At 38.9% G+C, this 11,795-nt stretch overlaps 1 protein-coding gene and 1 long non-coding RNA gene across 2 annotated transcripts in view; one reads left to right on the forward strand and one right to left on the reverse strand.

The window, feature by feature from the left end:
- Nucleotides 1-11,795, forward strand: part of LOC106881225 (ATP-binding cassette sub-family G member 4) — an 88,402-nt gene that overhangs the window by 549 nt on the left and 76,058 nt on the right. The window lies entirely within an intron of this gene.
- LOC149131728 (uncharacterized) lies at nucleotides 3,153-11,325 on the reverse strand. Its single transcript, XR_016237697.1, has 2 exons — nucleotides 9,381-11,325; nucleotides 3,153-3,563 (listed from the first exon to the last, which is right to left on the reverse strand). It is a non-coding gene; the product is annotated as an uncharacterized LOC149131728 (long non-coding RNA).

Here is an 11,795-nt window from a genome sequence, read left to right on the forward strand (position 1 = left end):
TACAACAATGGTTTCTGTTTTCTACATTCCAACGTGAAACAGCAAGAGTGAACCCCGTTCCTTTAGACATTGTCGGTTCTTCCCCTTTGGATTGGTTGGTTGATTGCTTATCGCATGGTTCCCCAAATAAATACAAAGAGGAATCATTAAAGGTTTGTAGGTAGGTGGTACTCCGTTATGCAAACACAATATACTATGAAATATACTAAATGGCTTCATAAGTCAGTACCACGTTTTCTTGCGTCAGCAGCGCTTGCTACATCGTTTTGTTACGGTTATTTCTACATACATTGTACAGAACTTAGAGCCAGCACTGATTTTTGCTACAACGTTTCATATCGAGACGTCACATGTGAACAAACAATGAGATCGGAGAAATAAGTGGGTAATGAGTGTATATGCCATATATCTGGAGTTGTCGCCCCTTCATCAGCAGCCACGTAACCCATCTATAGTTTCTACGGAATATCTGTAGAAACAACCTTAGAAATAAGAAAAAAGAATATTTGGCTTTTGGTATTGTGAGAAAGAGAGGCTTTTGCCGCCGCTGTGAGTCCCCATGAATCTAGTCTGCGGTGGTCAGGATATGCGTGTGTGTGTAGGTATATATATATATATATATATACACACACACACATACACACATGTACATACATACAGACATGCATATATGTACATACACGCACATAGATATATGCGTATAGATACAAATATATGTATATGCATGAATATATATTTTATATTATATATATATATATATATATATATACACACACACATACACAGACAGACAGATATTTGTGACGTTGCTAGGGATCTCAGCGCCCGGGATCGAACACACTTTCTTTGGTGTCCTGCACCTTGAATGAAACGCATGAAATTTCATGCTCTTTCACACCTGGGCCAAGAAGTCCCTATTACCAACTCCGACCCCTTCCTGTAGCGCATTTATTAGATATGCATTTATATTTGTAAAGTAACAGAATCGTTAGCTAAGTCGGACAAAATGCTTAGCGGTGTTTCTTCCGGTTGTTCTTTACGTTTTAATTTCAAATTACTTCGTGGTCGACTTTGCTTTTCATTCCTTCAGGGTCGCTAACGTAAAGTACCGAATGAGCGCTGTGGTCGATATAAACGACTTCCCCGCTCTGCTAAAATTCCTGGCTGTGTGTCCATATTTGAAACCGTTATTTCATTTTATATTATTCAGTTGTGTATTACCGTTTTATGCAGGGCACATTAAAAACAATTAAAATGAAAAAAAAGGGGGCATCGGGTGGGGGTGATGCATATCCTGCGCGCACATAACATTAAAATAAAATTTAATTTGATAAACGTATTCTCAGATGAATTCGTATTTCAACAAAATGACAACAAGAGTTATTTCCCCTGCTTATTGTTTATGACTATGGAGCAAAGAAAAAACATTTTAATTCAACTGTTAATGAGTTCTAGCCACTCACCCAGTGAGTGTTTCTGCCAAATTTGGTGAAAATCTGTTCAGCCGTTTTCCAGTAATTTTGCAAACACACAGACAAATAGAGTAAAACGCCCGACTACAATACCCTGCTTTCGCATACGCGCGCAGGGTTATAACTCCTACCTACATTCAGTTTAACGTACTTTCGATTGTTGGTTCACAGAAGGAATTAACAGATACACGGATCCAATGAGATTTAAAGAGTTATGGCAGATAACTCTACACAAACCGCATTTTTAAGATGTGTTGCTTGTATTTTCTTTAGCATACTAGGAGTCCACCTTGGTGGTCATTCCTCTTAATTTTGTATCTATATACATATATATATACATACATACACACACATATATATATATATATATATATATATATATATATATATATATATATATATATATATATATATATATATATTCGTGAATATACATAAACATGCATGCATGTGTATTCATATGTGTGTGTGTGTGTGCTATTTCTTTACTACCCACAAGGGGCTACACACAGAGGGGACAAACAAGGACAGACAAACGAATTAAGTCGATTACATCGACCCCAGTGCTTAACTGGTACTTATTTAATCGACCCCGAAAGGATGAAAGGCAAAGTCGACTCAGAACGTAGCGGCAGACGAAATACCGCTTCGCCCGGCGTGCTAACGTTTCTGCCAGCTCGCGCGTCCCTCTCCACTCACGTTTTACATTTATCACCCTGATGTGCTATCAACTATCCCTACGTCTCCTTTGAACGACTTTGCCAACGCAGTTCGTCTATCTCTCTTCTCACCCTCTTGCAACCCACCAATCCACCTGTCATCTCCATTTCTCTCACCCATTCCCTGTCCACTGGATCACTGATATTACTTTTCCACTGCTTTGCAGCCTTTTCCCTCCTGCCTGTCACCACTTACTCTGCTTTTCTTTCCTTCCAACTCATGTATGGATGTATGCATAGATAGATAGATAGATAGATAGATAGACAGGCATGCGAACTTATATGCGTACATAAATACATGCATGAATCTTTCTTCCCTCTGTCTCTTTCTCTTTCTCTTCCCCTCTCTCTTTCTTTTTATCTCTCTCTCTGTTCTTAATTCTCTCTCTCTCTCTCTCTCTCTCTCTATATATATATATATATATATATATATATATAGAGAGAGAGAGAGAGAGAGAGAGAGAGAAATAGACAGACAGGCAGACAACTAAAAAAAAAAACTAATTTAAGGGGATTAAATTATACACTCTGACAGTAGAGTAACTTCCCTTGGCCTGTTACGTTACTGCAACTAGAATACGCTTTTCTTTCCAAGTTTTTGGACCCGAAATATCAATACAAGCATCGGAAAGAAGAGAGACGAATCGTGTAGAACATGTTGGGTCGGCCGTCTACCATATGACGTCACAAGACTGCAAGCTACCGCCACATCGCATAACCACCAAATGCAGTAAATATTCAAGGCTGCAAGCTAGCAGAATCCTTAGTGTGCCAGAGAAAATGCTTAGAGCCATTTCGTTTGTCTTCGTGTTCTGAGTTCAACTGTTGCCTAGGTGGACTTTGCCTTCCATCCTTTCAGAGTTGTAATTCAACATATCTCTCTGCTGGCTTTGTACCAAACTTAGAAACCAACACTCCGTATGGGGGGGGGGGTGTAAAGAAACCAACACCTGTGATTACATTGTGTTATATCTGACTTTAATATCTTAATAATCACCAGTAGTTTTAGCATTGATAAGATCATAATTGTTTCCAATATGGTTATCTGCTATTAAAAAAAGGAAAATAATATCATATATAACATAGTTTATAGTATATTGATATCATATCAGAACATTGGTATTATTATTGTGATATGGTTCCAGTATTTTACTGTGTTACATCATTTTTTAATAGAAATATTAATTTGAATATTTGAATATTCTTTCTGAGCAGTTGAACAAAGCTGTCTTTGATTTAAATGTGATAACAATACTTCCACATGTTTGTTGTCCTAGAATTCTGTCTAAGATGTTGGAATGCTTTCTTCAGTTTTATCTTTGGTCCTTCACAGACAGACCAAAAGAAAGTTCCACCATCAGCTGTTCAGTTCCTACAAGAAAATAGAGAAATAATAATTAGTTCTTTGTTACCTTTTTAATTATGAAATAACAATTTGAATTTAAGATCCATAAAATGTTTTTAGGTAAAAAAAAAAAAAAAAAAACCTGGCACTTCATCGGTTACAAGGACAAAAGTTCCAGTTGATCTGATCAATGGAACAGCTTGCTCATGAAGTTAACATGCAAGTGGCTGAGTACTCCACAGACACATGCATTTGTCGTGGAATGTGATGTTGAGGGACCAATGTAAGTTCTCAGTTGTGGCAGATGATGTTAGGCATGTTGGGCTGGTATTGATGAAAAACAATAGAAAAAGAATAGGAATGTATTTTACATAATTTCTATGGCCATAGGTGCATTCACCTGTTGGATACTGAAAGTTTGGTTTGAAATATGAACAAAGATGCCACTACATAACTATTTTGTGTTGGTGAAGTTGTGTAAACAGGGAAATGTACAAAGTAAAATGGAGGAAAAAGAATGTTTATGGGACGAGACAGGACAAAGCCATACTTTGTGTCTGGCATTTGCCTATTGCTTCTGCTGCATTGTTCCCTCTACTTCGTTGCTCTGGTCTCTCTCTGCTCACTCTGCTAACCATTGTGTCTGACTATGGAACTGATATTTATAATGGCACCATTTGAGCGTGGCATATGCCATTACCGCCTGACTGGCTCCCATGCCGGTGGCACATAAAAAGCACCCACTACACTCACGGAGTGGTTGGCATTAGGAAGGGCATCCAGCTGTAGAAACTCTGCCAGATCAGACTAGAGGCTGGTGCAGCCTTCTGGCTTGCCAGACCCCAGTCAAACCTTCCGACCCATGCCAGCATGGAAAGCGGATGTTAAACGATGATGACGATGATGTTATACATACACATGCACACAGGAATACAAGTATATATATGCATGCATATATGTATATATGTACATTACATACATATGTGTGCATGTAGATAAATAGATAGATGGACGGACAGACAGATAGATAGATGTACAAACAGAGATATTGATGCAAGAAGTAATACAATTCCAATAGCATTTTACTTGATTTTTTTTCTTTTTTGCTTTTTCAGCCCTTAATGATGGCATTTTAATAAATATCTTCATAATGCAACAAAACAACAACAATAAAACTAATATTTAGCTAAAAGCTTGACAGATAAAGCACTGTGGGGAGGTGGGTGGCAGCTTACCCCTGACAAGGGGCTTAATTTGGTAATAAGGTGTCATATAATGAAGGGGATAAAAAAATGTGACCAAAAGTTAATCCCTGGATTACAACTATTTAATCGTTAAATCCATTGGTGCAGAAATATTTTGAGGGGAAAATTAAGGAAATACAAAATGATTACATATATGTGTGTGTGTGTGTGTGTGTATATATATACACACATATGTATGTGTATATATATAGAAATATATGTATATATATGTGTGTGTGTGTACATACATCTTTACATACATATATAAGTGTGTGTGTGTGTGTATATTTATCAGGAACTGCAAACTAGACGCTCCACCATCAATACCACCACCACCACCACCACTACCAGAACTAATTGTGTTCAACCGTAAACAGGAAGTAAAAAAAAAATGAAATATGTAATTTAAAATGTGATTATTATATTTTAATGAGCTATTTTTTAAAATTCAACTCTTAAACGATTAACGAGATAAAAAAATGTAATTAATTTGGATTAATCTTGCATATTTGAAGAGATTCCACGGACATAGTTATTGTTGCTGTTATTGATGTTGTTGTTGTTCTAGCAATTTTTGTTCCTGTTTTTATTGTTGTTGTTGTTGTTGTCATTGTCATCGTTATTGTTGTTTAAACCTCATTTCAACACTTTAATGAAAACTATTTTAGACCAATCATGTTCCAGCCATCACCATCCCATCTTATATTCAAATATAGGCATAGACGTGGCTGTGTGGTAAAACGTTTGCTTCCCAACCACATGGTTCTGGGTTCAGTCCCACTGCGTGGCACCATGGGCAAGTGTCTTTTATAACAGCCTTGGGCCAACTAAAGTCTTGTGAATGGATTTGTCAGACAGAAACTGAAAAAAGCCTGTTCTGTGTGTGTGTGTGTGTCTCTGTGTGTGTCTGTGTTTTTCTTTGAGTCTCTGTGAGTCTTTGAGCCTCCACCACCACTTGACAACCAGTGTTGGTTTATTTACATCCCTGTAACTTAGTTCTTCAGCACAAGAGCCCAAAAGAAATAGTTACCGGGGACAATTCATTGTGTTAAAAATTTTTCAAGGCAGTGCCCCAGCATGGCCACAGTATAATAACTGAAACAAGTTAAACAGAAGATAGAGTTACATAGACATATATTTCCCCCCTTCATCAATAAAACGATAGGGAGCCACAAAAATTTCACTTTTATTATTTTTACATCATTCCCCGCCCACCGCCGCCCACCCCCATTCTATTATTTAATTTCTCTTAATCTTTCTTTCTAAGACAGTAGAATGAGATTTCTTGCAGATTTGGCTGTTATTCCTGGCAGACCGATGCTAGCATAGAAGCCTTCATCAAAGTCTAGGAACATGTGATGATGAATAGGAATAGAAATAACAAATCTCATTAATTGGTGTCAATTTTTGGAAGAATATTTTATATTATGAATTAGGCCAAGCTGATTGCAGTTACTGCATGGCACTGAAGAATTATGTAGAATGCATATAATCACACACACACACACACATATGTATATATGTATTTGGGTGTGTGTGTGTGTGTTATATTCTTTTATTCTTTTGTTTCAGTCATTTGACTGCAGCCATGCTAGAGTACCAACCACATGGTTCTGGGTTCAGTCCCACTGCGTGGCACCTTGGGCAAGTGTCTTCTACTATAGCCTTGGGCAGACCAAAGCCTTGTGAGTGTATTTGGTAGACGGAAACTGAAAGAAGCCCATCGTATATATGTATATATATATATATATATATATATATATATATTTATATATATATATATATATATATATATATATATATATATATATATATATATATATGTGTGTGTGTGTGTGTGTATATATGTTTGTGTGTCTGTGTTTGTCCCCCCAACATCAATTGACAACTGATGCTGGTGTGTTTACATCCCCGTAACTTAGCGATTCGGCAAACGAGACCGATAGAATAAGTACTAGGCTTACAAAGAATAAGTCCTGGGGTCGGTTTGCTCGACTAAAGGTGGTGCTCCAGCATGGCCACAGTCAAATGACTGAAACAAGTAAAAGAGTAAAAGAGAGATACAGAATATGGGAGCAAAGTTTAAAAAAATGGATGAGAAGAGGGTGTGTGGCTAATTTCCTGTAAAGATCTGACATGTCTATATTTAAACAACAACGAAATGGCGTAAGATGTATTCATTAACGATGTTAATTATGTCACACTGCCTTTCCTCTAAATTAAAAGTTCTGTTGCTGTTTTTTTTTTTAATAGAGAGGATATATGGGTAAACAGAATGCTTACATACTATCTGTATGGATACGTATGGATATGTATGTATATAATGTGTATACAGAGAATATGGTGTCTCTATTGGTGCGTGTGTGTGTGTGTGCGTGTGTGTGTGTGTGTGTGTGTGTGTGTGGCTGATTGTCACAAGCTATAAGGACTTGGTACAGTTGGAAAACTGGGTGAGTCGTTACATGACTTCTTAAAAGTGAGAAGCCAGCATGTATCATCCAATGTGACCCTCCCTACTGAGACATTATTAGTGAATGTAGCACCTCAAGGAAGTGCCTTGGTGCTGCTGCTGTATGTAGTAGCTCTAACATCAGTAACACAGGCAGCCTATCCTAACAGTTAGATTGATGACAGGAAGATCTAGTTGTTGTTGGCACTCCGTCGCTTACGACATCGAGGGTTCCAGTTGATCCGATCAACAGAACAGCCTGCTCGTGAAATTAACGTGCAAGTGGCTGAGCATTCCACAGACACGTGTACCCTTAACGTAGTTCTTGGGGATATTCAGCATGACAAAGAGTGTGACAAGGCTGACCCTTTGAATTACAGGCACAACAGTAACAGGAAGTAAGAGTGAGAGAAAGTTGTGGTGAGAGAGTACAGCAGGGTTCGCCACCATCCCCTGCCGGAGCCTCATGGAGCTTTAGGTGTTTTCGCTCAATAAACACTCACAACGCCCGGTCTGGGAATCGAAACCGCGAGTCTGCAGCCCTAGCCACTGGGCCATTGCACCTCCACGGAAGATCTAGATGTCATATATAAAATGGTTGCCGAAAACAAGATGTATTTTGATGCAGGAACATTTAAAGCCTTCTGCTTTTAGTCAGCTAGTGCTAACATGCAGTAACAATGATACTTTGGACCAAAAGGTGTGGCAATCCCAGAGTTAAACATATCTAGATAGGGATTGGTATGAACTACAAAGCTTCGCTTCATGGATATATCACTATTTAGTGGCAATGTGCAAGAGAATGGCTGGCTGGATTCTGAGAACTTTCAGAAAAAAAGGACCAGGAAATTATGTTGCTCCTATGAAAGACATTTTTGCTGAGCCACCTGAACAATTGTTTTCACCTAGGGGTTACTCGACAGTGTCAAATTGAGAGTGCAACTCAAGGCAGTTCGGTGGTGCTGTACCAAGAAGATTGCATCAGTGAATCACTTAAGCTGCTGGGAGAGTCTGAAAGAACTAAAACTCTACTCCCTGAAGCAAAGATGGGAAGGGACATGCAGTGAAACACACATGGAAGATCCTAGTTCACACCAAACTTTGGCACCAAGAGTTATACCAGCTCCTGAAATGGACACCACTGTTCTGTCCCATATATTATTTATATGTAAGAGAGAATTGTTTTTTTCCATGGTAACTACAGCAAATTTGTCTTAGAAATTAAACTATGTCACAAACTAATCTAAAGTTCATTTATATATATATATATATATATATATATATATTTATATAGCATCGCCTTACTGGCACATGTGCCAGTGGCATGTGAAAAACAACATTAGAGCTTGGTCGTTGCCAGTGCCGCCGGAATGGCTCCCATGCAGGTAGCACATAAAAAACACCTTTTGAGCATGGTCATTGCCAGGACTGCCTGACTGGCCCTTGTGCTGGTGACATGTAAAAGCACCCACTACACTCTCGGAGTGGTTGGCGTTAGGAAGGGCATCCAGCTGTAGAAGCTTTGCCAGATCAGATTGGAGCCTGGTGCAGCCTTCTGGCTCACCAGTCCTCAGTCAAATCGTCCAAACTATGCCAGCATGGAAAACGGACATTAAATGATGACGATGACAATGACGATGATGATGATATATGTGTGTGTGTGTGTTTGTGTGTGCATGTGCATATGTGCATGCATGTGTACATGTGCATATGTGCATGTGCACCTGTATATGTGTACATGTCTTTGCATTTTTCCCCACCGCCAGCCAGTGTTGGTTTGTTTATGTTTTCATAACTTAGCAGTCCAACAAAAGACAACCAATAGAATAAATACCAAACTCTAAAAAGAATAGTATAGCAGTAAATTTTTTCTGACTGAACCCTTCAAGGAGGTGCCCCAGCATGGCCACAGTCCAATGATTAAAACAAGTCAAAGAAGAATAAAATCTGCTCAGACTTTAAATTCTATGAATATAACTTTACCAATATCTCCATAATTAGATATTTATTCCTCATTAGTAATATGTCGATAATTAGCTATATATTCCTAATTAGCTATATATCCATAATTAGATCAAACAATTCTAGCATATTCTTCATTATGTGAAACAAATCCAAAATACAAGAGAGATGAAATTTTTGGAACTTTACCTGAGTTTGAGGAAATTCACAGAACCAGACAGGAATGTAAAGAATCCATGATGCCTTCATCTTCTAGAAATGCTTGTTGCAGGGTCAAAGTTGTTCTCTTTGCAATCTCATGGTTCCACTTTATGGCACCTTAGACAAACATCTTTTACCATAACTCCGGTTATGTGAATTAAAGTTGGCAGATGGTAACTGTGCAGAAACTAGTCCCAAAGATAGACACAGACAGACAGATAGACAGACAGATAGACAGACAGACAGACAGATAGACAAATAAATAGATAGATAGATAGACAGACAGACAGACAGATAGATGGATAGATAGACAGACAGACAGACAGATAGACAAATAAATAGATAGATAGATAGACAGACAGATAGACAGGTAGGTAGGTAGGTAGATAGAGAGATAGACAGGTAGGTAGGTAGATAGATAGAGAGACAGACAGACTGACAGACAGACTGACAGACAGACTGACAGACAGGTAGGTAGGTAGACAGGCAGATAGGTAGGTAGGTAGATAGAGAGAGACAGACAGACAGACAGACGGATAGATAGGTAGAGAGACAGACAGACAGACAAATAGAGATAGATTGTTTGATAGATAGGTATAGCAATAGATAGGTAGATAGATAGCTGTATATGTGTGTGTATGTTTGTATATATTCATGTATGTATATCTATCTGCATGTATTTATGAGTATGGATGTAGATATGACTATCTATACATATGTTTGCATGTGTGTCTGTGCATAATTGCATAGATGTATGGACATGTATATATATGTATGTGTGTATGCATGTATGTTTATATATTTATGTGTATATGTGCGTGTGTGTATATCTGCATATTTTTACCAATATGTATCAGGAAAAAGATATCAACTCTGGCAAAAGCAAAAATCAAATAAATGTTTTACAAACGAAGTCCCTTGTGGTATTTGTTTTGCCGCAAGTGCAATTACACTCCCTTTTTATAGGTGTGTGTTAGAACCCTGCAACATGACTGCAGTTCCATCAACTGAGAGTAGGATGAAGAGTGTCACATCCCAGACTCTGGATTGGATGTGTGCGCGCGTCTGTCTGTATGTCTTTCTGCTTCTTAGGGTTGAACCTGTGGATGCTTGGGGAAAGCATTATTGAACGGGTTGGTGCTGCAGGGAGGGAGGCGGAAGAGGGGAGGAAGGCAGGGAGGGGAAGGAGGGGAGAGAGAAGAAGAGGAGGAAGAAGACGGGGAGGATGGAGGAGGAGGTGGAAGAGAGGGACAAGGAGGAAGACAGGGAGGAGGAGGAGGAGGAGGAGGACAGGGAGGAGGAGGAAGGTGTGGTAGGGAGGGAGGAGTGAAGAGGAGGAAGACAGCAGGGAGGAGATGGAAGGAGCTGTCTTTCAAAGTTAGGAAGAAATCAAGGGATTAAGAATTGAAGGTAAGTTGTGGGTGTGGGTGTATGCTAAAGGGTGGGATTAAAACTTGTCACTACAACCATAGCTCAGAGGTCAAGCTGTTGTGTGGTGGTGGTGGTGGTGGTGTACACATATATGTCAGTGCAGGCATGGCTGTGTGGTAAGAAGCTCGCTTCCCAACGACATGGTTCTGGGTTCAGTCCTACTGCATAGCACCTTGAGCAAGTGTCTTGTACTATGGCCTCAGGCAGACCAAAGCCTTGTAAGTGGATTTGGTAGGCAGAAACTGAAGGAAGCCCGTTGTGTGTGTGTGTGTGTGTGTGTGTGTGTGTGTGTATTTTGGTGTCTGTTTGTCCCACCACCACCACTTGGCAACTAGTGTTGGTGAGTTTATGTTCCTGTAACTTAGCAGTTTAGTAAAAGAGATCGATAGAATAAGTACCAGGCTTAAAAAAGTACTGGGGTCGATTCATTCGACTAAAATTCTTCAAGGTGGTGCCCCAGCATGGTCGCAGTCTATTTGACTGGAACAAATAAAACATAAAAGATACATACATATATATATATCTTTTATCGTTTATACACACGCACACACACACACACACACACACATGTGCCACAGACTTCTTGAGTTCCCATCGACCGATTTTACTCATAAGGTCAATGATCTAGCACGCCGACAGCTGTCTCGCAATGAGATTGAAACCCTATACATGTGATTCCAAAGCGAACTTCTTAATCGCATAAGAATGTCAGCACCAAAATATATTTGTGTGTGCATATGTGCATGATTTGTGTAAGAATGTGTGTGTGTGTGTGTATGTGTGTCTGTACATGTGTACGCGTATATTATTTAACTAAATTTGATGTTTTAATCCTCTACCCTCTCTTGAGGAATTTCTAATCCGCAAAAAACTATCATACAGGAGGGATCAGGGCAGAAAAAAAAACAAGGAAGAGAAGACAAGTTAAAGGCCCCAAAATAATCTCTTAATTTTTATCTCTAATCCCTTTCA

This window comes from Octopus bimaculoides, chromosome 20 (assembly GCF_046866305.1).
Source record: "Octopus bimaculoides isolate indiv1 chromosome 20, ASM4686630v1, whole genome shotgun sequence".
Taxonomy (NCBI): domain Eukaryota; kingdom Metazoa; phylum Mollusca; class Cephalopoda; order Octopoda; family Octopodidae; genus Octopus; species Octopus bimaculoides.